Source organism: Mus caroli, unplaced genomic scaffold, assembly GCF_978045245.1.
Source record: "Mus caroli unplaced genomic scaffold, Mus_caroli_1 scaffold_9, whole genome shotgun sequence".
NCBI lineage: Eukaryota > Metazoa > Chordata > Mammalia > Rodentia > Muridae > Mus > Mus caroli.
In genome coordinates this window covers 69,385,305-69,412,487 of record NW_028227264.1, presented here as the reverse complement: position 1 = coordinate 69,412,487, position 27,183 = coordinate 69,385,305, and the positions used below count along the sequence as shown (strand labels likewise).

General features: G+C 43.4%; 1 protein-coding gene and 1 pseudogene across 3 annotated transcripts in view; one reads left to right on the top strand and one right to left on the bottom strand.

The window, feature by feature from the left end:
• The window catches only part of Bicc1 (BicC family RNA binding protein 1), a 225,194-nt gene that overhangs the window by 9,585 nt on the left and 188,426 nt on the right, over nucleotides 1-27,183 (top strand). The window lies entirely within an intron of this gene.
• Nucleotides 1,704-26,033, bottom strand: LOC147002670 (U6 snRNA-associated Sm-like protein LSm7 pseudogene; annotated as a pseudogene).

Below are 27,183 nucleotides of genomic sequence, written 5' to 3'. Positions count from 1 at the left end.
GACAAGTGAATCACTTCTTTCAGGCTTGGTGTCTTCATCTTTAACATGGGGACAGAATCTCTTCTACATTGTGAGGACTAGAGATGCTCTGTGTGAAATCCATACAGTGCAAGGCGAGGCAGAGATGGAGATACATCATCCATAAGCTCCAGACACTCCCCTAAAACCCTTGCGTGAATCCTCCCTTATTTCAGTAGGGAAGGAAATCTTATTGGTAAAATTTGGGGCTTAGTACGATGGATCTTTTGGTCCCCCCAACCCCCCTGCAGTCCTCCTTCCATTTTTTTTTGTTTTTGTTTTTTGTTTTTTTCCTGGTGGGCTCTCACTATGAACCCAGGCTGGCCTCACATCATCCTCACCATCCTCCTGCCTCAGACTCTCAAGGGCTGGGATTACAGGCGTGTGCCACCACGCTTGGCCGTTCTAAGGCTTTTGAGCGATGTTTCAAAGATAATTTTCTAAAAGACTTTGGAGGTTAGGAAGAAGAGAAGCAGGTTTGAAGGCTACCTGCCTCTTGTACCCATGGTTCTGATAGCGTGGCTTGTTTTCTATGACAGCTGGGAGATATTGGCAGCAGCAAGATGGCCAGTGCAGGGTGAGAGTTGTTTATCTTTTTTGACTGAAAAATTTAAGCAATGTCCGTCTTATCTGATTAGCATGTCTTGAATCAGGATTTCTTAAAATATGTATATATCAGAATCCAGGGTTTGTTTTAAGAAAGCCAGCTTTCATCCTCTCTGAGTCCAGGCTCTTCATGTCTGAGCAGGGTGTAGGGGAGGGGAGGGGGGCAGAGAGATCTGTGTCTTGAAACCATTGAGTCCAAGACTCTTGTAGGTGGTCCTGGGACCTAACATTGAGAAACACGAGTAGGTGGTTAGAGATGGTTAAATACTTCCAGGGACTTCAGAGTCTTGTCTTCCGGGGGGTTCCTTGCTGCCCTAGGAGCTAGCATTTCTGCCTCCTTATGAGGCCATCTTGAGACTTTGCATCTAGGAGTGTAGTGTCTGTGGGTTGTGTACAGTGGCTCGTTGGATGGATTTGGCAGGGGAGCGCACAGCTGTTTACACTCTGGCGAAGGGGAGAACTTGTCTCCATTGCTGCATTGCAATTCAGACCGCATTCAGTTTTTAAATGTGTTTTCTTTAGTGGGTTGATAGAATAGTTACTAAGTACTTTATAAAATAGTTTTAAAAACACATTTTTTGGGGGGGGAGGGGTGAGTGGGAGGGTTGGGGAAACGGCTCTGTCGTTGTTTGTAGGGCCTGAGTTTGAGCCTCACAACCCATCAGACCTAGATGTGGTGGCGTGCACTTATAATCCTGGTGATAGGGAGGAGGCGGCAGGGGGATGATGGGGTTCCCTGGCCAGCTAGCCTCATCCATTTGGTGAGTTCCAAGCCAGTGAGAGATCTCAAAAACTAAAGCAGATGGTGCCTGAGGGATGACAGTAAAGGCTGGATGTCTGTCATGTGGACACACATAAAACACCTGTGACCTCTCCTACACATGTAGACAGACAGTCAGACACACATACAAACACATACCAAGACAAGCAAAATAGTCTTCTTTTTTTCCCCACATGGGTAATTTTATTTAAAAAAACAACAAATAAACAAACGAAATCAAAAGACAAAAACACCAAGCAGAAGTTCACCCTTTGGAAGGGAGGGAGGTCCCTGGGGCCAGGCTCCCCTCCACCAGCTGCTAAGAGTCTTGCTGATGCATGAAGTGGTGAGGGATAGCATCCATGCCATCCTGCAGGCAGGTGAGCATCACTGAGGTGCCATGGCACAGCACGAGCCCCAGCTGCCTCATGTCCTCTTTCAGCTTGTACCGGTCATCAGGATCTCCCTTAGACTCAGTGGTTCTGTCCAGCACCAGGTTGAGCAGTGGGTGAGACTTTCTCAGGATGCCACTGGCTTCCCAGCTACCCTGGAACTACTCCACCTGAATGGTGTTCTCATTGTACTTAAGATGCTTTCTTCCTTCTTCATTTTTTTAAAGATTTATTTATTATGTATATGAATACACCATTACTCTCTTCAGACACACCAGAAGAGGGCATCAAATCCCTTTACAGATGGTTGTGAGGCACCATGTGGTTGCTGGGAATTGAACTCAGAACCTCTGCAAGAGCAGTCGGTGCTCTTAACCACTGACCCATCTTTTAAGCCCCTTGAAGAGAACTTTTAAAAGGAAATATAATTACAAGTAATCTCAGCATCCTAGGAGCTGTCTCAGCTTCCTGACGTGAATAGGTTTATGGGTTGTTTGCATGGTTTTTGGGGTTGTTCTTAAAGTTGTGATTGCTGCTTTCGGTCCATCCTTTTTACCTAACCAATTAGCTACTCCTGTATTTCTAAGCACATGTTAGAAATACACTTTTATTATTTGTATCTGTGACACATTTGGTCAGAAACATACTTTGACTATAGGCAGAGTTGTAGTGACCGTGATTATTACATAATTTTGGGTGGGTGGGGAACTATACTGCAAGGCAAGTTTTGAAGCATGTGGACTTTGAGGAAAGAGGGTGACCTTGAAAGCATTGGCAGCTTTTATTGCGTGCTCACTGTGTCTGAGACATGGTTCCCAGGGCTCTGAGCTCTCAGGAACAACCCAGGAGACATGGACGCTGTCGGGACATACATTTCCATGAACAAACCAACCCCATAAATTCTTTAAGTTGGGGGCTCTGGTTTCTTTTTTGGAATTCTGAATGACTCAGGGCAACAGTATCCTCAAGGGTTGTTCTAGAGTCCAGGCTCTAATGTGGGGAGGAGAGACATCACAACTGGTATGGTATGCCACCCTCCCCACAGGGCAAGGGACCTTTTGAATCCTGTGAAAATTCAGAGGGTCTTGGTAGTGGAGTCGAGAATGGCTGAGAATCTCAGTGGGAGCGTAGGCAAAAGGCTCTGCCTTCTGTTGTCTTTGGTTAAATTGTCTTTCCCTCCTCTGTGAACTGGGGATAATAATGCCTCTCTTTGGGGCTGTGGTGAAGATTACACAATAATGTTTATAAAGCTGACTCACAATTGGTGCCTTGTGGATGGTCTGTGTTTTTCATATCCATTTTCTATTTGACTGTAGCATCTAGCCCAGCGCTGTGAAATAGCTGAACCATATACACAAAGTCACTGACACGTAGTGGGTTTGAATTAAAAACTGGCCCGTTTTGGGCTAACGGCCTCATGGAATGGAACTTTACACCCAGGGCTTGCATTTGGTCTCAAGAGATACTGGGCAGCTGTGTTTTATAAGAAGACAGAGGTGTTATCCACACACAGGGCGGTCTGCCATGCTCAGCTGAGGGAGTGCGGAGAGGACTGCCGATGTGACAATGGCCTTGTGGAGGAGGACATGCAAAATCAACTCAAGGGAGGGGAATGCTGGGTAATTCTTAAACATATCTCACCTGGGCCGGTGTTAAATTAAAATTAGTCAAGTTTATTAGAAAATTTCAAATTAATTGTAAGTACCGGCCCATCTAGTAGTCAGGCAAGCATGTATCCGTGGTTAAAATAGGATTTAAATTTTATTTTACTTTCGTTGCTCTGGCTGGCTTTGGACCCTTGGTCTTCTTGCCTCGGTTTCTCAAGAGCTAGGATTACAGGCCGGCACCACCCTGGCTATCATAAACATAATTTAAAAACCTGTCAGATGACATAATCCATCCACTCTGGAAAATGAGACCTCTTTCATGTTAACTAGCTGAGCCTTCCTCTTCTTTTAGTACATTGCCTGCCGGCTAGCAGTCAGGTACAGGCTGGTGGCTAACTCTTGCCTTTAAAACTTTGTTTCAAAAAAATTCTCAGGGGTTTGGGTGGGAAAACCCTTTAAGACACCTGGAAGCTCCTGTGTCCTGAGCCTTTGCACAGTTCGAGCTGCAGACCCACCAGTTCTTTGAATTTCTGTCTGTTTGGACGGTGAGTGGGTACTTTGGGCTCTCCATCAGTGATCCCCGAGGGTGGCATCGGTAGGATTTTGTCTCTGTGTGTACGTCTCCCAGGAGGATAGCTGGAGTGTCTTGGCGGTGGAGGGTCCAGTGCTTAAGAGAGAGCAAACCACACGCTCTCTTTCCTGGCCTCTGGGCAGGCAGGTTGGCGGCACCCGGTATCCTGTGGGCTGGACAGCAGCTTGTTTGGGCTTTTCTATAGTAATTGAGTAAACCATCCTTGGCGCCTGTTCGTGTTGACACATTGTTACACGACAGCAGAGAGTGATCTCTCCCATGTAGCAGGTCTCATCATAGTTTCCTTCTCTTCAGCCAGTGACTCCAGTTATCCTGTTTCCTGGGGTAGGGTTTGTGCCCTGTGGCTAATATTCTCACTTTAAATGTCGTGAGGACCCCTGTATGGCCAGATCTCCACCTTTCAGAATTGTTTCAATGAGTTCTTGAGAAGGGTTTAATGTTCTCCTCGGGTGTCACAGAAGACCCCCTGATGTGTGCTCTGCTCTGTTCTCAGACGGCCTTTTAAAATCAACTTCTGAGGTTTTTGTTGTTGTTCTTGTGTCTGCTGCTGTTGTTAAAAGAACCAATTACAGCAAAGCCAATCCTGGTGAGATTCGTCTTATTAACTGGTCGATTATTAACTGGCTTAATTTGAAAAAGTTAGAAAATTTATTTGGCTTGAGTGGTGCGGATACAGTCATGGAAAGAAATGTCAGTTTTAATACGGGTTTCTAAAAATCTATTTTTGTTTAGTAAGTTGTAAGAGAGATATTTTATTTTATGCAGAGGTATGTTTTGCTTGCATGTGTGCTGTGCCCTCGGAAGCCAGAAGAGCGCTTTGGATCACCTCCAACTGGAGTGATAGGTAGTTGTCATCTACTGTGTGGGTGCTGGGGAGCAAACCCAGGCCCTCAAGCAGAGCAGCCAGTGCTCTTAACCACAGAACAATCTGTCTAGCCCTCCCCTACCGTGTGTGTGTGTGTGTGTGTGTGTGTGTGTGTGTGTGCGCGTGCGTGCGTGCATGTGTGTTTGCGTATGATATGTACATATTTGTGTGTGCATTTGTAGATGTACAGTGTCTGGAAGCCACAGAGGTTTACAATGGGCATCTTTCTCCGTGACTCGATACCTTATTTTTGGAAATGGGTTCTCTCTGTGAACCTAGTGCTCACTGAAAGCAAGCTACTGAGCTCCAGAGATCGGTCTCTCAGCAACCTCTGCAAGTGTTGGTATATGTGTGGGTTCTTGAAATCTAATCTCAGGCCCTCTTGTTTGGTGTCACAGGTCGTCTGATTAAGCTACCACCCCCATCTCGCAAGGGGATTTTAAGATTAGGTTTGCTGAAACTGGAAAATGAAACACAGAATCATTGCAGATCTGTAGGGTTTGTATGATTTTTTTTTTCTCCCCCAGGGGCTTACAATTTAGGAAAACATTGTCTGAAGTTTCACAGTGGCCAAAATAAAAAAAAGATTGTCGCAATAAGATGGTTGGTATCAGAGAGTGAGCATGGGGGTTGCATGATCTATGTAACCCATATTTGATCACACCAGGAATCTAGCACTTGGCAATAAACCAGGACGGAGATGGAGAAGCATCTCACGAGAAGCCACTCGAGGGGGACAGAGCAAGTGTTCAGTGGTTAAGAGCACTTGCTGCTCTTGCAGGGGACCTAGGCTCTGTTCTTGGAAGCCGCCCAGTAGAACCCACTTGGCAGATGGTTGTGGGCTGAACAACAATCACACACACACAAACACACACACAGACACAGACACACACACACACCAAAAACCAAACCAAAACCAAACCAAAACATCAAAAAGCCAAAATTCCACCCTGAATTGAAGCCCATGAGAGAAGGACGGAAGAGTGGAGCATAAACAAATGAAAAGAATAAAAAACCAAAGATCAACATTTTTTTTTTTTAAAGAAAACTGTAAAATGAAAACTCCTGGTGAAAGATCTGATTTTTCCCCACTAAGTTCAGCAGTGATGTAAGAGTCTCTCTCCCACCTCTTTTTTTTTTTTTTTGGTTTTTCGAGACAGGGTTTCTCTGTGTAGCCCTGGCTGTCCTGGCACTCACTTTGTAGACCAGGCTGGCCTCGAACTCAGAAATCCGCCTGCCTCTGCCTCCCAAATGCTGGGATTAAAGGCGTGCGCCACCACCACCTCTTTTACCTAATGTGGAATCAAAAAGAAAAAAAAATCATGAGAAAAATCAGGTATGGGAAATGAGACATTATAACAGATGCCACGGAAATCAAAAGGTCATAATGAAGTGCTTGAACAGTCATGTACCTCGAAGACTGTCAAAATATATAATCTGCTGAGACAGAATTATGAAAAAAAATACAGTATTTGAACAGACCTAATTAGGTGACTAAATTAGAATAAAAAAACAAACAAAAACCTCTCAACAGAAAATCCCAAAGTGGGTTGGCTTCACTTTGTTAAGCTTCCAGAAGTTTTAATTGGCACTGACCTCAAATTCTTCCAAAAATCAACCAGGAGGAGAAGCTCCAAGCAACAGCACTTCAGGGAAACTGGACCAGGGACACTGTCTCTTGTGTCTATTGCTACAAAATCTGGGCAGACAGAACTCAACAACACACGTTGTTGGTCACAGGTTGTGACCTCATGAGATTCCTTCTTGAAATGCAGGAAGGAGACAGAATATGAAAATCACTGCTACTGTTTGTGTTTTTATTTTAACACATGGAAAGATAACTAAGTGGATAGAGGAAAATGCATTTGAGAAAAACCAAGTTTTCTATCGAAAGAAAATATTCAAAAGATTAAGAAATGGAAAGTACAACACACATACGAGATAAAGGCCACATGTGAAATCCCGCATCGCATGCGAGAGGAGGGCGCAGGGAGTGCAGAGTGAGAGAGAACAGCCAGGCACACTCAAGGGTGGAAAATCGAATGTTTTCCCACTAAGCTCAGCAGCAATGTCAGATTCTCTCTCCCACTACCTTTGTCTAATGGAGAACCACATCTTCATCTGAGCAACCAGACAAGAAGAAGAAATGGATAGGGATATGGAAATGCCACGTTGAAGAGCATCCTAGGCTTCAAAACTGGGAAGCATCTAGATAGGACAGTAGGACAATCGGTTTCACTCGCCTGAGGTAATTTTATATTTAGTGAACCTTAGTGAGCACAAATACACACATGCACACATACATGTACACACACATACACATATATACGTAGACATAGACACATACCTGTACACACACACTGAGGCAAGCATTAGGGCTGTTTAATAGATTTAGTTTTTGAGGAACTTGTTTTTGGGTTTGTTTGCATATATGTGTTAGAAACACAAATACCCACATGGACTCAGATAGATATATGGGTATCCGTCTTAGTGGTCCACTGTGAATGCTGGGAAGTGAACTTGGGTCCTCTGCAAGAACAGTACCTGCTCATAACCACTGAGCCTTCTCTGTAGCTCCTGGAAATGGAGTTTTAATGTTGCAAGATGAGGAAACATCTGAGATCTGTTGAGCTGTGCCCGTTCCAAGCACCACTCTGTACACAGCAAGCACCACACACTTAAAATAGTTCAGATAGTAATGTTTATATTACACGGTTTCCCCCATAAAACAAAATACCCGGATTGATTATTTTTTGGGTTTTTTTTTTCAAGACAGGGTTTCTCTGTGTAGCTCTGGCTGTCCTGGAACTCACTTTGTAGACCAGGCTGGCCTCGAACTCAGAAATTTGCCTGCCTCTGCCTCCTGAGTGCTGGGGTTAAAGGTGTGTGCCACCACTCGCGGCTCCGGATTGATTTCTTTTCAGACAAAACAGATTTGCCTTAGCAAATTCTTTGTATAAAGATACTTCCATGATCTTTAGGGGAAAAATTAACTGTCATTACAGAGTAGCAGGCTTTCGTATGTTAGCCTCATACATGCCAAGTTTGGTTGATCTCCTTCAACCCATTTTGCTTGTATTTTACAATGTGCACTCTGGATCTTCCGCCTTCTCTAAGCCCCCTCCTACTTCCCTGTGTTTTCTTACCTGGTCCTTAAAGCTGCCTTTCCATATCTCTTGGACTCATTTCCAGTTTTCTGTTCTCTATCCAAACTCACTCATGTAAACTTACATATATAGAAGTTAGAATATGTGTTTGTATGTGTGTATATCTATATCTAATCTATCTATCTATATCTACCGATATGTTTACCTATTTATCTATCTATCAGAGTCCATATGGGTATTTGTGTTTCTGACCCTGATTACTTCACCTAATATAATATTTTCTAGTTCCATTTATTTTCCTGCAAATTCCACACTTTCACTTTTTTTCTTTACAGCCAAATAAGATCCCATTGTGTGTACATACCATATTTTCATGATCCACTCATCTGTTGGATGGATGGACATCTATGCCAATTCCATAAAAGCTGTTTAAAAAGTTCAAGATGCCTCAAAGAGTTCACCCATTACTAGATGAAAAGAAAGAGAAAAATTCTGTTTTGTAAGGGTAAAAGCGTGGTTGCCAAGAAACCTGAGCTCCGAGTCCTTGCTCTGGAGACTTGTGGAAAGCCTACCTTCCTAAAGGCAGCCAGCCCCCTGTGGTAACAGCATTTACATTCAGTGCTGAGGAGGCCACAGCAGGCAAAATTCAGTTATTTCCAAGCTTTTAAACCCAAATGTGCAGAGTAGACACTTCTTTCAACAGTAGATGCATGAGACGGATTTGTGCAACTTGCCGTTTAGAGGGCCTGCCTGAGTTCCACAGCTAACAATCGTAACAGAACGACTTTCTCGGATTTCCATATTTTTCAAGTAGACTATCATGGTTTGGCCCAACTGAGCTCAGTTTCTGCTGGCTTGCACATTCCTCCTGGTTTCACTGTGAGCTTTACCTCCACTGGAAAGTATGCTTCCTTTTCGGCATTTATTGGCATAAATCGGCATTTAAGGCTGCTTGGCTTGAAGCAGCTCTCTTTAGTCTTGAAACGTATAGATGTATGGATGTGTGGTCTTCATTATGTGTCTAAAAAAGAAAGCAGAAATAAGCTTATGAGCAGAGTAGGTAGACAACATTAGGGATGTGACAGGCCTCGGTCATGGCATGGGGACAGAACTCAACTAAATCCCCCAGAATTGAAGAGGATGGTTCTGGTCATATATGTATGTATTCATATGCACTTAGACATGACATAAATGACTGCCTGTGCACACATACAGGTCTACATACATTACAGATTGGAGTGTATCCAATATTCAGATCTAGCTCCTTGTGTCTCCAAATGTGACCTCACTTGGGATGGAGTCTTGCAGAGGTAACAAGTTAAAAGTATTAGGGTGGGCCTGTGAGAAGTGGGAACCGTGGCTACTGAGATACAGTGTGGAGGGAAGGCAATGTGTGAGACACAGGAAGTGTCAGCTATCTGTAACCAACTGGTACGTCGAACTCACACTTCTCTCTTAGGGCCCTCAGATAGAACACCTGTTGATGCTTGGTTTGGGATTTGTTTCTCTAGAATTGTTTCTACAACTGGTTTTGGGGTCTTTACCAAATGGCAATTCAAGTGAACTGGAATAAATGTATATTGCTATTATACTACCAACCAGGGGGGCTGGAGAGATGGCTTAGTGGTTAAGAGGACTAGCTGTTCGTCCAGAGGACCCAGGTTCAATTCCCAGCAACCACATGGCAGCTCACAACTGTCTGTAACTTCAGTGCCAGGGCATCCGATTCCCACACACCAGTGCATATTAAAAAGAAAAGACGGTTAATTAACACAAAGCAGGATATGTATGCTTAGCAATATCGATTCATGCTTAAATATTTTATTTTATTTATTTATTTTGGTAATTGTTGCCTGCCTTCCTATATAACTGATACGTGAACTTAATGCTCACAACCTTAAACGCGTTTTGTTTTCCTTAGAAAAGTTATCCAGGAAGTTTGGGAGAATTATTTTGCTCATAGTAATCGAAATTGATACTTCTTTACTCTCTCTTCATCTCTCTCTCTTTTTAAAAAGCATTTATTATTCTATGTAAGTATACTGTAGCTGTCTTCAGACACACCAGAAGAAGGCGTCCGATCTCATTGTGGATGGTTGTGAGCCACCATGTGGGTGCTGGGATTTGAACTCAGGACCTCCGGAAGAGCATCGGCACTCTTAACAGCGGAGGCATCGCTCCAGCCCGTAACTCTTAAGAAGTGGATTTATGCAGTTGGAGAGATGGCTCCATGGGCAAGTGTGCTTGCTGTGTAAACATGAAGCTCTTGCACTCACAGAAGAGGTATGTGTGCCGATAGCCCAGCTCTGCCATGGAGTGTGGGATGGAGACAGAAGAATATCTGGGCCTTGCTGGCCTCCCATCTAGCTGACAGAACAAGCTCTATAGTCAGTGAGAGATCCCATCTTAAGCGAATTAGGTAGAGAGACACACAGGAAGATGCTGAACAACCTCTTCTGGCATGCACACCCCCCCACCCCCACACATACACCCACCCCACAATCCATTTCCTAATTTCTCAAGAGAGAAATTCAAATCACGTTCTAGGATGAAGCAGTTATGTGTAAAGTGGACTCTGGCCCTTTGACCCCATTTTGCATAACAATCCTCAGACTTCCTAATTGAGGAGTTTCCACGTTTGCAACAGCTGTAGCAGCAGCCGAGCCCACTGACAGATTGGAAAGGCAGAGTCAGAAACAACCCACCCACTCACTCGTCTCCAGCACCGAAATGAAGAGAAAAAAAAAATAAAGTCTCAAAAGTCCACATGTTGAAATTAAATTTCCTGAAGATTAGAAACAGATGCTGTGTTCAGATGATCAGTTTTCCACTGCCCTTCGTTCTGTTGAATTGTGTTCATTTTGCCCTCAGTGGGAAATTCAGTGGAGTTCAGCGCCTGTGAGGCTAGGTGTGGTGGTCTTCAGTCCCACCCCTCTCCCCCTCCGTCCCTCCACCCCTCTACACTGCTTGAGGCGTCTGGGGTGTCTGTGGGGCCCAGTGGATGAGGAACACTGGATGACCAGACCCTGGGTTGGGGAACACATGTCAGTGGTGAACGGGAGGCTGGTTTAGTGGGACATTGATTTACGTTGTTCCTGAGAAATACTAATCTCGGGTGAAAATGGTTCTGTGGTTGCTTGAGTTTTCAGACCTAAGAACGAACTTTGCGGAGGAGACAGGCTTGAAAGATGGTTTTCGATTAAGAAAATGAAAGCAGAGCGATGGAGATGCTGAGATGGGTAAAGTGCTTGTTTGAAAGCAAGATGGTTTGAGTTCAGATCTCCAACACCATCTAAAAGCCAAGCATGGTGGCCTGCCTCAGTGACTGTGGCACTGGAGGAGAGGCATAGAAAGCCGGATAGGATCTAATACCTCAGAGGCCAGCCAATCTTGCCCATGGATGAGCTCCGGGTTCAGTGAGAGACCTTGCCTCAAAAGATTCAGTGGAGAACAAGAGAGAAAGTCACTGATGTTGACTTCTGGTCTCCACACACATATGCGTGGACAAGCGCCCACCCCTGTAGCGGATGCACACCTATGGACACATCCATACATGCAAACACTCCCCATTCACCTGTGTACACATACATGTGCAGACGCAAGTGCACACACACAAACACAGGAGAGCAGGGTTGTTACGCTGGCACTTGCATTTTTCAGTCACACCGAGTTGTCTGATATTTTAGGAATTCAAACATGCCAAGGTATGTCATGTAATAAAGCGTTTTCTTTCTCTCTTTTTTTAAAAAATTTATTTTATGTATATGAGTACACTGTCACTGTGTTCAGACACACCAGAAGAGGGCATCAGATCCCATTACAGATGGTTGTGAGCCACCGTGTGGTTGCTGGGAATTGAACTCAGGACCTCTGGAAGAGCAGTCAGTGCTCTTAACCACTGAGCCATCTCTCCAGCCTCCAAAGGTTTTCAAGTGTTGCTTAGTGTGAGACTTTATAAAGTGTTTGGTGCAACGCAGAACTCAAACTTATTCAGAACCGTGGTCTTAATATTTATTGACAAACTTCAGCAATGAGTTCCAAAATTGAATTTCATGTTTACATGTAGTCAGTTGAGGGATAATCTATGGTTTGTTGTGTTTATGAGTTAGAGGCTTTGACGACACTATTTCTGAAGGACAGAATTATTCTGTGCATCATCATGAGTGGCCTTGGTGAATATGAATCTGCTTCTCTTATATCCATTTTCAGTCTGAGACTTCAACTACCCAGATCTTTTTAGATTAAAAATTATTCCAATTCCTCAGTTCAAAGTTTTTGTTTCTAGCATTTAAATCATGAGGAATAATGCCCAATAAAATATAGGCAGAAGGTGCAGATCAATAAAATTTCTTTTATTCAAAAGAAGAAAATACTGCACACATCCAAGACATGCTCCCTTCTTGGCCACCCCCTTACCTCTGATGCTTACAGCTGCGTTAGTTTTGAGATAGTATCCTTTGGAGTTTTCCGGATAGCCTTAACTATGTGCAGGGATATGGATCCCTAAGCACTCTGCCTGCGTATGTTCTTCAGAAATAAAATTCCATAAGACATAATCCGTTATGTCTGGCTTTGCCCACTCTGCATTTGAGATTCATGAATGTTGTGTGTAGCTGGTTTAATAACAGATTTGTCACAATACTGACTTTTGTCCTGATAAACTGGCCTATGGCTTTTCCTGACCAGCTCTGTGGGTTCTCTCCTGTCTGAACCGGCTGCGTTTGTGTTCTGTTGCCCGTTTGCTCCTTTGTGTTTGGGATATTCTGACATATAAACACTCCAGGGTTCATTTGTGGTCAGCTCTTTATGTCCTATTTAGCTTTGGCTGTTGGGATGAAGCAGCTGTGCATGTTTTGCCCACAGCTGTTGTGGAGGCTGATTTCTCGCGGGTCCAAGAGGGGTAAAACAAGGTATAAACCAAGGATAGGTTTAGCTTTAGTGAATACTACCTTCTAATTTCCCAAAGGGTTGTTTGTAGTGCCTTGTGTAGGCTCTTTCAAAAGGGAATTTTCAGCCAGGTGCGGTGGCTCACACCTGTGAAATCCCAGAATTGGAAGGCTGAGACAGGAGGTTTGCTACAAGTTTGAAGTCCTGAGCCTGGGCTATGTAGCAAATTCTGGGTCAGCGTGGGCTGCGGATCAAAACCAGCTTGCGCCAAAACAAAACAAGGATTTTCCGTATGCTCAGTAAACTTGCCAGTCCTCACGAGTGGCATCAGTCTTCTTCGTTAGAGCCACTCGTCAGTGCATTGGTCCTTCCTCCATCAGGGATGACGGTTAGGCTTCTCTTCCTGTCTGTTGGCTGTTTGGAGAGTCACTTTGGGAATCACATTGTACTTATTTATGTAACATTGTTTTACATGGTACCAGTGCCTGGCTCTTTGCATCTGCCTGAGAGTCGGCTAACTTGGTGACTTGGGCTCTCATGTTACTCTCCCCAGAATTAGCATCTGTTCTCATGGATAATGCTTTTGATGGATATCCTTGCTGTCTCAGCTCTCTGCTCCCCTATTGGTTGCTGGCTTAGCAATCCTTCACTTTCTTGATATTTTTCTATTGCTTCTGAGCATGAGTGTTTGTGTGTGTGTGTGTGTTATTATGCCCACGTTTTCCAGTCACTTATCCACAATGAGAAAGTCCATATTATTTGTTCTGCTATTAATTAAAAGTAGAATTTTTATGTTTGAAAAATAAAACTACTCTCATTTTTTTACTGGCTTTAAATAGAGAAAAATGTGTCATCAGATATTGATATTTAGTGAAAACAAGTTTTAAGGGAATTTATTTAAAACTTATCTGTGGTTTTGTTGCAAAACAGCCCTTGGGCTTTTTAGAAAATTTCTTGTGCAAAGAAAGGACTTATATTTCAGCTTCTATTTTTTTCAATATTATTTCTTGATGTTTTAGAAAAACTAGAGCCAGTGTCTTAAAGTTAGAATTGAGCTTTCAGGAGGTCTAATAGAGGACTATGAACTAGATTAATCTGTGCCTGTAATTAAGGCAGGAGGGACAAAAGCAGGTTCTTCTACTGTGGAGTCTTAAATATCAAATATCCTCATTTACCTGATCTGGTATCCGTTTGTGTTCTGTTTACACAGATGTGGCCAGTGTTTACAAGACACTCCAAGAATGTGTTACAGTGTCAGATTGTATTTGAAATGTAGGTACATTTGAACATTATTCATGATTAAAGCTCATAAAAGAGATGTTTCTCCTGCGTGTAGTGGCACAGGACCTTTTCTTAATACTTTAAAGGAGTCAGGTCAATCTCTGAGTTCCCGGCCAGCCTGGACTTACATAGGGAGTTTTGGGCTGGACCAAGCTTGTGTAGACAGGGAGACCTTGTCTCCCAGCAAAACAAAACAACCAATAACAAAACCATAGAAAAGCAAAACCAAAAGAAAACTCCACCCATCACCACCAAAACAAAGTTTAAAAAAAAATACAAAACAGAAAATCCCACAGAAATATTAAAATAGAGAATTTTGACTTTGCTGTGTCCTTATGACACACATTGCCGCTTGTTGTGGCCATGAGCTGTTTGTGGGGTGTTATCATGACTCTTTTTTGAGATAGAAACACTTAAGATTGAGTATTTGTTTGGCTGAGTTGGATAATGTCCTCTGGGAATTACACTGTGTCCCAGGTGGCTTCTTGGGCTAATCTTTTCTCTGATCTAGTTAGCAACGTTTTCCCTATGGTGAGAGACCAGAGTTTTCATAGCTCACTGCTGCCCGGAGCACTGTGGGTTTCCAGTAGACAGAATTAGTAATTGTTCAAACCAGGGTGTAGGATTTCAATGCTTACAAACAGTCTCCCGACGCTTATTGCCAACAAGCTCAGATTATGGAAATGTTCATTACGTAATGCCACCCCACCTGTGTTTTTGCTGATGTCTTTAAGCTCCATCTCTGGGGCTCTGTGATTTGAACAGCCCCTTCATTATGGAAAAGGCCCAGGCCACAGTTTTGCTTGATGAAAGAAAGGCTCTCTTGCTATTGTAGTTTATCTGTGGATGCTCTTATCAATAGTTTTAGATGCTCGAAAAAAATCAATATTCCAGTTTTGCAACCTAGAGAATATCTAGATTATTGAAAAGAAACAACAGGCTTAAAATATATTGGCTTAGGCTGGAGAGATGGCTCAGTGGTTAAGAGCACTGATTGCTCTTCCAGAGGTCCTGAGTTCAATTCCTAGCAACCACATGGTGGCTCACAACCATCTGAAATGAGATCTGATGTCCTCTTCTGGTATGTTTGAAGATAGCTACAGTGTAGTGACATAAAATAAACAAACAAACAAACAAATAAATCTTTAAAACAGACCAAAAACATGTTAGCCTCTACCCTGTGAATGTAGTAGCTTTGGTTTTATTTTTAATATTTGTTTTAATATTTTAAGAGTATGTTAAGCTTAGGTAAAATCACGCTTAGTTAAATTGGTGTTTGGAGGTGTGATGGAGGCATCTTAGTTCCTTCATTATGTGAACTTGTAATTCATTGCAGTAGATTTAAAATTGACAAAAGTCCTCACATACTTCATACCCAATTCTCCCTTGCTACTCACAATTTACATTAATTAATGAACCCTAGGGGCACATGACTCTGATCCAAAGTCCATGCTTCAGCCGGGTTTCTCTGATTGCTCTTGTCTCTTTCCCTTCACCTCAGTCTTCCTCTTTTCTTCCCCGTCTCCATCCATTCCTTTCTGCATTCCAGAATTCTGCTCAGGACAACACAGTGCACTAACATGTGAGCGCCCCCCTCTCTGAACTGTGACTGTCTCAGTCCTAGTGCTTGGTTCCCGTCTTTGGCTTGTCTGCTGCTTTTGTGCTGCTCTGGGGTCACAGAGTCTGGACTGCAGTTGAGCTGTACGTATTTGTTAGGCTTACATCAATCGTCACTGTTCCGTATTTGATTGCTCAGACAGTTTCATTTTGGAGCATCATGGCCCCTCTGGTTTACCCTCTTCGCCCCTTGCATTCCCTTTTGATTACTTTTGAACATGGTTCTTATTTTGTGTCAGACGATTGTCCAGGTTCCATTGCTCAAAGGAGTCATAGTGCCTTGATGAGAAAATGGCGTTAGAGCTAAGATCTGGTGCTCTCATCCCTATTGGGATTTGTTCCTTTAGGTCCTTCCAGCTGACCCAGCAGCGCATAGTTTGTATAATACATGTCTATAAATGGTTCTGTAAGCAGTTGTGATAGTATCCATCTGTAGCTATTGTAAGCCAGACAGGACTTATAGTGAGGCACCATCTCTAATCTTCACAGTAGAGGTCACTTGAGCATTCTCCCTGGCTGCTAACAGGGATTCCTGTGATCGGTGTTCATTTATTGTTTGACTTAGGATACAGTGTAGACCTGTCTTTGACTTCTTGGCCGATAGCCTATGAAAGACTGACATCAGCAGAGCCCAGTGCACAGTTTCTTTGCCTCAAGCTACACATCTTACTGGCATCTGGTGACACATAGGTCAGCACCTCTGCCTCCCTTGACTTTCACATTGATCCATTTCTGTCATTATAGCTCTTTCCCAGGTATGATCTCTCTCATATCATGCAGACAGTAAGGTCTGCCCTGTGCTCCCTGGCTTTTGACAGAAGTGCACAGCACATCAATAAAATAATTGTGTAGTATGTAGCCTTTTAGACTGGCTCTTTTTCCTTAGCTCTGTGTATCCAAGAACCAATTATTTGCATCTTACATGAATTTATATAATTTTTCTCCACCCTACTCTCATCTGAGTAACAGAATGGGTGATGTGTGTGCACATATACCCCTTTTCACACATGTGGAGGTCAGAGGACAGCTTTATGGTGTCTGTTTTCTTCTTCCACCTTCACAGGGGTCCTGGAGATTGAACCCCGCTCACCCAGGCTGTGTTGCAAGCGTCTGTATGTGCTGAGCCCTCTTGCTGGCCCTGATACTGCATTCCTGTTACTTATAGTTCACACTGTGCACAGTAAATGTTTTCAGTTTGTTTTTCCTAACTCAAATTTCGGCTCCTTTGACCAATTTCTTGCTAATTCTCACTAGCTTCCCCAACCCAGTCAGTCCCTTTCACGAACGTGGCACTTTTAGATTGCATAACTGAGATAATGCACACTTTGTCTTTCTGTGACATTAGGAGCTTAATAATTGTGCAGAGAGCTGATATTTTCAAAGTACAATTAAACATTGCCCTTATTTTTGGCCAGAGATCAAGAAATTCATTAATCTCTTATTTCTGAAACTCCCTTCCCATGTGGCCTTAGGAAAGTTATCATTTCTCTAGAACTCAGCTCATTTTCGTATGTGGGTGGTATTGCGAAGGGATACACAGACCTTTCTTCAGGTTCTTGATTTCATAGATAAAAGAACTTAAAAAATTGCCTCACAGGGAACTCAAGGACAATTTTATTGGACCCAGTGGGAGAAAACAGCAGGGCAGGAAGCTGGCTATCTTAGTGGGTTCTGGGAGGAGGGACATGGGATGAGAAGGAAGGGACAGAGGGAGAAGGGGAAGGATGGTGGGAGGGAGGCAGGAAGGGATAAAGGGAAGGGAAGGGGGCTTACTTTCTGAAAAGTCAAAGAAAGTCAAATTCTCTTTTTAGCTGTCAAGTTACTCTATCTGAGTCAGAAGTTAAGGTAGGTTGAGCAGCAAAACTCTTCGAGCAGCTTCTGGGGCGGGGCTGGAGTGGGTAACTTCAGAGGCTGAGGAAGGTCTGGGTATCTGTGACTGGCTTAGGGAGTGAGTGTGTGTTGAGAGCTGAGGTGCGCGCGATTATGACATCATCAAGGGAGTGGCTACTGCTCCCGTTTTCCTAAATTTTTTCTCTTTACCTTCTGGCTTTAGGCTTGTTAAGGGTGTAAACCAGGATTTTCTCTTTACAGAACATGTGTCTCATGTGAACAAGTGTGTGTGGGGGGGTTTGGTTGGTTCTGCTACGTGTTCAAATTCTAAATTCTGTACCCCCAAGATCTGCTTGCCCCAAGACAGTTCCCATGTACACCAGCCTTCATTATGTAAACCTTGCTCCCCAATTTCAAGTGAGTTGGTTAATAAGAGGCTGGAGCCTGTGACAGGAGAGAGGGAAAGGCAAGACTTGAGGATCGAGTAAGGGCTCTCAGGAGAGACCAGGAAGGAGGAGAAAGGAGAGAGGGTTGCCTTTAGGCTGGAGGATGGGTCATGAGCACGTGAACCTTGAGGATAACCCGGGAGAGAATCAAACAGCAGGTAACCAAGGACAAAGAGCTGGGATATAACGATTTGTGTCAAAGGATGTCACCATGTTGGTTTCAATTTGTCGCAAAAAAGCCTCCACTGTCGATATCAGACAGGATATCCGCACCATGTTCTGGTCAGAAAGCTTATGTAGTGATGGGTATACGCATGGTGCCTGGGATGCAATGGTCCTTTCTTTCCCTTCCTCCTTTCCTGTCACAGTGACGGGAAGATCTTCCTGACGTTCTCATTGGACCCCATTCCCGTATGTGTGATAACCGGCTGGTGTTAGTAGATAGAATATAGACTCAGAATCATGTGGAGTCAGTTGTCCGTACTTTTTGCTATTATTAAATATGTCCTACCTTCGGTGGGCCTGGGAGAAGACAGCTTGAGGCCACGGGCCTCTATGCTGAGCAAGTGTGTGGTGGAGATATGGGAAGATGGAGAGGCGGAACTATGAGGAACAGCCTGATGTGAGAGGCTTGGCTGCCACCTTACATCATGGTGATGTTCAAGGGCTTCACTGAGGTGGCCTCGCCCCTCACCAGCTACAGCAAGATAGCACCAGCCAGTGGAGAGGTCACCAGCAGCTGGCTCCGCCCCTCCCCAGATGAGACACGCCCTCTCACCTTGCCTAGGCAGCTCAGATAGAGGGTTTGGGAGTGCTGATTGGCTGACCAACTCAGCTACCACCCAGGCCCAGATCTAGGGCTTTGGGTTGGCCTATTCTCCACCTATGAGCTGCTGGAGCACTGGTCCTGCAGAACCAAAGCTGCAGGATCTCAGTGACTCAGGGTAGCAGCAGGATGTCAGAGAGGAGGCCAGCATTGATGGTGAGGGTTTAGTATTGATGGTGTAGCAGAAGCCAGAGGCCTCGAACCAGACCAATGATGACACACTGTGATACAGCTCGATATATATATATATATATATATATATATCATTATATATATAGTATAATGATTTTATTTTGTTTTGGGGGAGGTACAAAGATGGAGGGACGATATGGAAGGACTGGGAAATGAGTGGAATTGGGTGCATGATGTGAAATTCACAAAGAATCAATAAAATATAAAAAAAGATTGTCCTATATTCAGGTCCCTTTTGTTACATTATTCTACATCTATCTGTTTACCCACTGGGTTGGGAAATTCAATTGTCTTCTCCAATTAAATTAACTCTGCCTGGCTGGTGTATCCATACTTTGTTAGTGCTTTTTCAACAAATGTGTAAGTGACACTGTAGTCTTCTTGGGAGTGTTAACCCAAGTTAAGACCTTACAGTAGAAGAAGGCACTTTTGTCCCTGTTAATGTAATTCCATATATAGAATATTAAGTTTGGCTGTAATTATTGGGTCTCTTGAATTATTGGTTCTCTTTAGTTTTGACTTTAAAGGACTGACAGTAGAATTTCTAAAACATCAAGAAATCATACTGTCAAACATAGAGCCAAAAATATGATTTATACTCACATTATAAGAATCCCTGAATGGCCAAGGACTACTTTGTAACAAAACCACAGATAAAGCTCTAAAGAAATCCTTTTAAAGCTTGTTTTTGTTAAAAGTTAATATCTGATGCACCCTTGTATCTGAATAGTTAAAACTAAGAGGAGAAAAAAATGGGAGTTTCTTTTTCCTTTTTTAAACGGAGAGGTTCTACTTTAGTATAGTAGACCAAGCAGTGTAGACTGTCCTATTGTGGTTATCTGAAAACCCAGGCATGCCATTAAATGGCTATCTGCTCAGAAGAACTAGGAAAAGCAGAAGTGAAGAATTGCCAAGTAGCAACTGGTAAGGAACAAAGGAGAGGCCAAGGGGAGGTTGGTAGCTCTGGTATTTCCCAAGAGAATACATGACATTTCAGCAGGCTTTGTTTCAATTGCCCAATTCTGCTGCAAATTCTTTTACATATGTGTCTTTTTCTATCATAAATATTAATTAACATTTTACTACTTAAGTCAGCAGGTGACACCTAACATATGTGTTTCTCTTTTGGCTTTGTGCTTGATTAAGAACGTAAATAAATGTGTGAATGCTGAACTCATTATTTTCAACTTGAAAGGTTGTCCTGATGTGGGAGTTAAAAACAAATCCCCTCAAAAATAAAAGTGCTTAGTAAGAAGTAATTCACATAGTAGGGATGGAAAAGTAATTACTTTAGCTGGGATTGTTTCTATTTAGAATAATCATTTGGAAATAAAAGTGCATTTCTAGCGTTAATAAAAAACCTGTAGTATGTTCTTTTTAATTGTGTGTATATTCCTGTATGTGCATATGTGCATGGGATACTGTGCTTTCAGAGACTAGAAGAGAGAGTCGGATCCCTCTTGGAACTGGAATCAGAGGTAAGCTGCCCAGTGTGGGTGCTGGAAACAAGACTCTGGTCTTTTGCAAAGCTCTTAACCACTGAGCCATCTCTTTGATTCCTTTACTCCCAGTTTTAGTCTCCCAAAATTTTAATTACGTTTCCGTAGAGACTTCTGAGACTCGATTCTGTTCTTGTGACACCCTGGTGGATCTTGATTCTGTTGAAGGACTCAAGAGAGGTGAGGCTTGTTGGTCTTGTTTCTAACAGTTGACCTAGGAGGTTAAGTAGCACACTCCAGGTGTGGTCTATTGTCTGTAGAGCTAACTGGATTCATTGTTACTCCCTCAAATCATTGACCACACAGCTCGATAAAAATACAGTTACTTCTCATTCCAGCGGGAGTCTTCAAACATCAGGCAGTTTCTCTTCTTATGATCGAGATCAAATCAAGAGAAGCTGGGGTCTGCTTAATGTGATCTTCTGTTAATTCTCGGGGATCAGAGCTCTCAGCTCAACTCACCAGGTTGATTGGCAGCTTTATGTCAGGGGAGTTCCAGTGAGTGACCCATTTGGGCCACTGCAGTCTCTCATGTGAAACCAAGTGTTGGCCTGGAATCTCTGGAACTCAGACAGTGGCCGAATGGGTTTTAATCATTATTGGAAATGGGAGAAACTGTCGAGCAGAGCGACTTCAAAGCCTTCAGCTCTGTTGGAGGCAAGCAAGAATGTGTAACCCCATGCATTATTACCAGAAGGAATCACTTTTGTGGAGAGGACCCCTTTCTCAATGAGGTGGAACCAGTCCCTCAAGTCCTGTCACACCGGAAGAAGGAATATTAAATTTTATGCTTTAAAAAAATGTTTATTTAGGTAATTCCTACATTATAAGGTGATCAAGCCTGTTCGTAAGACTTTGGAACTGCTATTTAGAGTTGGACAATGGTTAATTTCGTGACAAATTATTAACTTGAGACGACGGTTAAAGTTATACCTCCTAGGTGGTGTTCAGCATTCCCGTCTCTTCTGGCTGAATGGAGCCTTGCCTGTGTCTGATGTCTCGGTGGGATGGGTGGGGGATGGGCAATCAGAAAATGATCCTTTTTTTTTTTTTTTTCTTGCAGTATTTCAGAAAATCTGAAATCCCATTGCTAGATATAAAAACAAACACAGCAGGTCATTTTAGTCGTGCAGTGAAGCATTTTGTGCAAAGGAAAATGCGTGCTCAATTAGATGGAAAGATTTGATGGTTCATCAAGCCACCCAGTATAATGTCGCCACCTGGCTAATGGAAGGGTAGGGAAGTGAACTTTGACCAAGAAATGTTACAAGACACTGAGACACAGACGGCAGAATCTTAACCTCTCTAGTGATGAATTTCCCCCTTTAGGGTAAGAAGGCGGGGCTGGTGGGGTGACTCTGGGTAAAGATGCTTGAGTTCAATCCCCAGTTCCACGTGTGGAAGGAGAGGACCAGTTCTTAGAAGTTGTCCTCAGACATCCACACGTGTGCTACTCTGCCCCCAAGACCACCATAACTGCAAACCGAGAAGGAATATGACAGATAATTAAGGCAGACAGGCACCTTGGGAATTTTGTATTAAATCACTTTCCTTCTTGCTTAAGATTTTTTAATGTCTTAAAACTACATCGATATATTATGTCAATATTATTTGCTGCCAAATCAAAGAGTGTGCCTGAAGATATTACAGAAAAGAAAAAAGGAAAACAAAAACAAAGAAACAAAAACCAAAACAAAAATCTCAACCAACCAACTGAACAAGCAAAACACCAAAACAGTCTTCAATTCCTCAATGTACAGGACAGAGAAGGCTGTCGCAGGCAACGGACTACTTCTCTTGGAATGACTTCTTTCTTTGGAGTATTACTGAAGTGTCGGTCACTTCATTCTTCTTGTGTCCAGAGAGAAGGAATAAAGGAGGAAGATTTATTTTGATTTATAGTTTGAGAAGCTTCAGTCCACCATCCTTGGTGTCGCTGATTCTGGGCCCATGATGTCAGCTAGCTAGAGCTTAGCAGTGTGGGAGAAGGCTCATCTCAGGGAGGACAGGACGGAGAGGGAGAAGAAGGGACGGGGACCAGGTGTGCCCATTCAGAGATGTGCCCTACTGACCTACTTCCTCAGTTAAGCCCCAATTCCTAACATTTCCAGAAGTCTCAGAATAGTTCCACCTGCTGGAGACCAGGCATCCAACACACGGAGTCTGTTAGAGAAGGGTTCCTATTCCAGGTGTAAGGCTGGCTCTTTTTGCAGTCACCTGAAGCTTGTACCGAGATCTGAACTGGGTGACGTGTGTCTCCCAGCTTGTTACCTGTCTCTGCTCTTACTGCTTTGATATGTAAAGCATTCAAGATGTAGTGTCTGTTTTTTAAGATGCTCAGATGTGAAATTAAGTATAATCTGCTTCTTCCTGCCTGTTGTCTTGGAGATCTTAGTCCCCCCCCCCCCCCGTAACATTGCTAGCATCTTCATCTGTTGGGGCTGCTGTAACGAAACCTCCAGAGCAGGAGGAATCTGTTTCTCCCTATTGTGCAGTGGTTCTCAACCCTCCTAATGCCGCGACCCTTTAATACAGTGCCTTATGGTGTAGTGACTCCCAACCATTAAATTATTTTTATTGCTACTTCATAACTGTAGTTTTGCTGCTGTTATGAATCATAATGTAAATGTCTGATGTGCTAACCCCAGAGAGGTCACAACCCACAGGTTGGGAACCCCAGCATTAGGGTCTGGAGGTGCAGCTCAGGCTGCTGCAGGGCAGGTGTCTGGTGGAGGGCCTCTACTAACGTTGTCCTTCCGTGATGGATGAGGCAAGGCAGCTCTTGGGCCTCTTTGGATGAGGATGTGAACCCAGTTCAGAAGGCGGTGGTCCCGTTTCATAACTTCTTCAAAGCTCCACCTCTTACTAACATCTCCGTGGAGCTTAGGTATCAGCAAGTGAATTTTGGAATGATAAAAGTGTTTTAAGTTTGGGGATGCAGCTCAGTGTTTGCCTAGCATGCCCAGTGAACATGTTTGGTCCCCCAGTATAAAAAAAAATACAAGGTAAAACAGGAAACCCATTCAAGAGCTGGATGGTGGTGGGGCACACCTTTAGTCCCAGTGCTTGGAAGGCAGAGGCAGGGGGATTGCTGAGATCCTGGTCTGCAGAGCCATTTCCAAGATATCCAGGGCTAAACAGAGAAAACCCTGTTTTGAAAAAACAAAACAACCAAAAAACCCAAACAAACCCAAACAAAGAAACCAAAACAACAACAACAACAACAATCCCTTCAAGCAGTAGACTGAGTGATGTCCCTGTTGTGAGCTTGATAATGTGCCTTGTTAATACAACAAACTCAGGTTCCCCACTGTTCTGTTTAAGACTGAGATATAATATCTTCATGTACTTATGTCTATGTTTCTGAAAGCCTACGCAACAGGTTGTGTGTATCTATCTTGTGGGATGCACAGGATTTAATATTCAGAAGCCAACAACTTTAAAGCCGCCTCTGCTATCTTTGGCAACGGCAAACAAATAATTTTCTTGGGATTGCATATTTCATAAGTGATAAAAAGTTTTAATGCTGCAAACTGGCTGTTGAAACTTATTGAAAAAACATCCTGAGAATTTTCCTAGTGTTTGTCCCGAGAAATGGATTTCAAATTTAGTACCCTGAGGCTGGGGTCTGATTGCTTTTAGAATTCTCTTTCACATTTTATTACCTGTGACTGTTGATTTTTGAGTTAAAAGAAAAAAAAAAAAGCGGCCTTGTATTATTTTGCTCTGTGTGTGATCAAGGCGTGGGGAGGGGAAACCATCTTAGCTCTTTCCCTTCTTTTGTGGACTGTATTAAAGCTGTCTTTACAAAACCTCCCCTCTCAGCCACTGTTTATTTGCTATGGCTGGAAATCAAGTCCATAAACAGAGAAAATGGTCCTGGCCTCTTTAGCGAGACCACAGGGCCCAGCCGCGTCTGGACCAGTGTGGCTGAGCATGGCTGTGTAGAATTGTAGTGGTTCGTGTGTGTCATCCACCAAGCTAAGGCAGGGTCCCCATAGCATAGATGAACACTTAGTAGGGCCACAGTGAGCCTTCCGTTGCAAGTCAGTGAGTCCCAGGCAGACCATAACAGTAGGGCTTCCCGCCTTCCCCATGGGCAGTCTGTCATCGTGAAGGCTACTGTACCTTCGTCGCTGGGAGCACCAGCTTGCCAATATTCTTTCAGAGTCAGTCAGTGCTTTATAATAAGGAGGCCAAAACCACTTTCTATGATTTTAGTAAAGTAGCAATTTGAGAAAAAGCCTATGAAATGATAGACTTTTTTTCTTTAAGAACTAATCTGTTAGTTTAGTACTTACTGATTTGAACTTTTTAAACCTTAAACATTTCTTTGATACGTTTATATGTGAGTAATGGATTTATATAATTTCCTCCCTGTCTTTCTCCGTTCCAGCTCTCTTTCATCTCCCCTGACTCCCTTTCAAATTTATGATCTCATCATCTTTAATTATTATTGTTAAATGCAGTGCCAGTGGACACCAGAAGAGGGCGTTGGATGCCCTGGAAGTGGAATTACTGGTGGTTGACTATGAGTGCTGAGAACTCAGGCTCTGGAAGAACAGTGCGTTCTCTTAACTACTGAGCAATCTCTTCAGCCTCTGTGCTCCCTGTCCCCTGAGAAACCTTTATTATACACAAAGTCCCAACACTCCTGAGTCTCTCCTGTTTGCTTTCTGACCTACTGAGAATATTCTCTACAGGATAGTTGATGAGGGGCACAGTCTGCATTTAGGATTTTATTGGCCCGTGTACTTTACCTGTGGCTTTTAAGGCAGCCTGTGTCAGTCATCAGGTATGTACATCAGGTCTGTGCCCCGCAATGGTGCAGATAAGACGGGCTTCATCTCTAATTATCTCCGTGTAAGGGTCACAGGGTTTTGGAACCTTGATAAGGAGGAGAGCTCATTTCTTCTTGTGCTCAGGGGAGCTGTCAGTTAAACTGGCTAGACTCCTCGGTTCTGGGTGGCTGGTCACTTGAGGATTTGGGAAGGCAGGCAGGCTTGTGTGGCAGGGGTGAGCTGTTCATGGCAGCTGGATTCATCACAGCTGGATCCCGTGTTCCGTTTGCCACACAGTGCCTGCCCCAGGAAAGGTGCCAGACATGCAAAGGCAAGAACGCTGTAGCTGGGACCTTTTGCTCCACCGCATTGGTCTCTGTTTCAGGCTGTGACACTGGTTAACATTTGGAAACTCCTGAGAGGTCTGTGTAAGCTTTGGGCAGTCTATGAAAGAAACGGGAGATGCTACTTTAAAAGAAGAGTTAGTTGTCAGTTAGGGCAGGCCAGGGTAAGATTCTGGTGCAAATTTCAAGTTTCCTGATAAAGCCAGAGGTAAAATAAATGTGCAAATAACACATCTATTTAGTACTCCTCCACAAACGGGGGGCTGGAGGGCTGTCTACCTCTGAATAACATTACCACAAGTTAAATCTGAGGTGCTGAGTTTATTCTGATCTTTGAGGGGGCTGAGCACACCTCGGCTGAGCTTCCCTGTGTCCTCTTCCATGCTGTCTTGGCAATAATAGTTACCAGTTCCAGGGCCTGCTGGCAAATGTTCTCCTAGACCCTATGCTATCAGGTGACTATGTATACATTGTTTCTGTGATTTGCATAAACTATTAGATACCGGGTACATATTTGTATCTGTTGATTCCTTGGGAGGGGATGGTATAGATGTCCTGGTTAAGAGCTGAGCAGTGAACAATCATTTTTTTCTTAGCACTCTGGCCAGTTGCAAGTCTCTGCATTAACTGTCATCCATTGCCAAAGGTGTCTCTGACCCGTGTGGAGTGTGATAATAACCCAGGGTTATTAAGGCAGTTTGACCCAATTCCACTTTTCTTGCCCTGTCAGCCGAGGTACCCTTGGAGTCCAGAAGAGGGCATCTTATTGACATTGGACCTTTTCTGTTACTTGACTTTTGAGGCTCTTACTTGGAACCTATGTGTGTATGCTTTTCTTAGCACAGCAAGAGCATCTCACTTGCCTGGTATTGAGATCCACAGCTAACTAGACACGAGTGAGTCACTGGAAGGCTGGCGAAGGAATCCTTGACACAAAGCACAGCTGAAGTTGAGAAGTATGAAGATGCACGAGAAGAACAGAATACTATCGGGATGGTGGAGAGCTCTGGGAAAATGGCAGCTGCTGCATATACCCCACAGGCCTCCAACTTCAGAGTTGTGTGTGCGCGACTGTGTCACCTCCCAGGCCTTATGGAGGACAGAGGAAGCTATTCTGACACCTTGAGAGGACTTTTGTTTTCTGGGATTTCTCCCCTCCACTGAAACACCTGGCTCACAGGAGACTTTTTGTGCTTTCTGACCTTAAATTTTATCATTTCGGCCAAGGGTGTAAGGGTACAGTTTTTATGAGAGCCCAGTCTCCAAAGTTAAGGTTTGGATATGTATGTATCTATATGTATCTCAATAATCAACTTTCTATATTAGCCCTAAAGATTATTTCATCTCTGTGAAACAATTCACTCTTTAAGAATTACATGGGAAAATGACAGTGATTTGTAATCTTTTGGAAACTCTGTGTGTGTGTGTGTTTGTATATGTGCATGAGAGTGTACATAGGTGTCCACATGTGTGTCTGCATATGAGTGCATATGTGAGCATATATGTGTGTACACATGTATGTATCTGACTTGT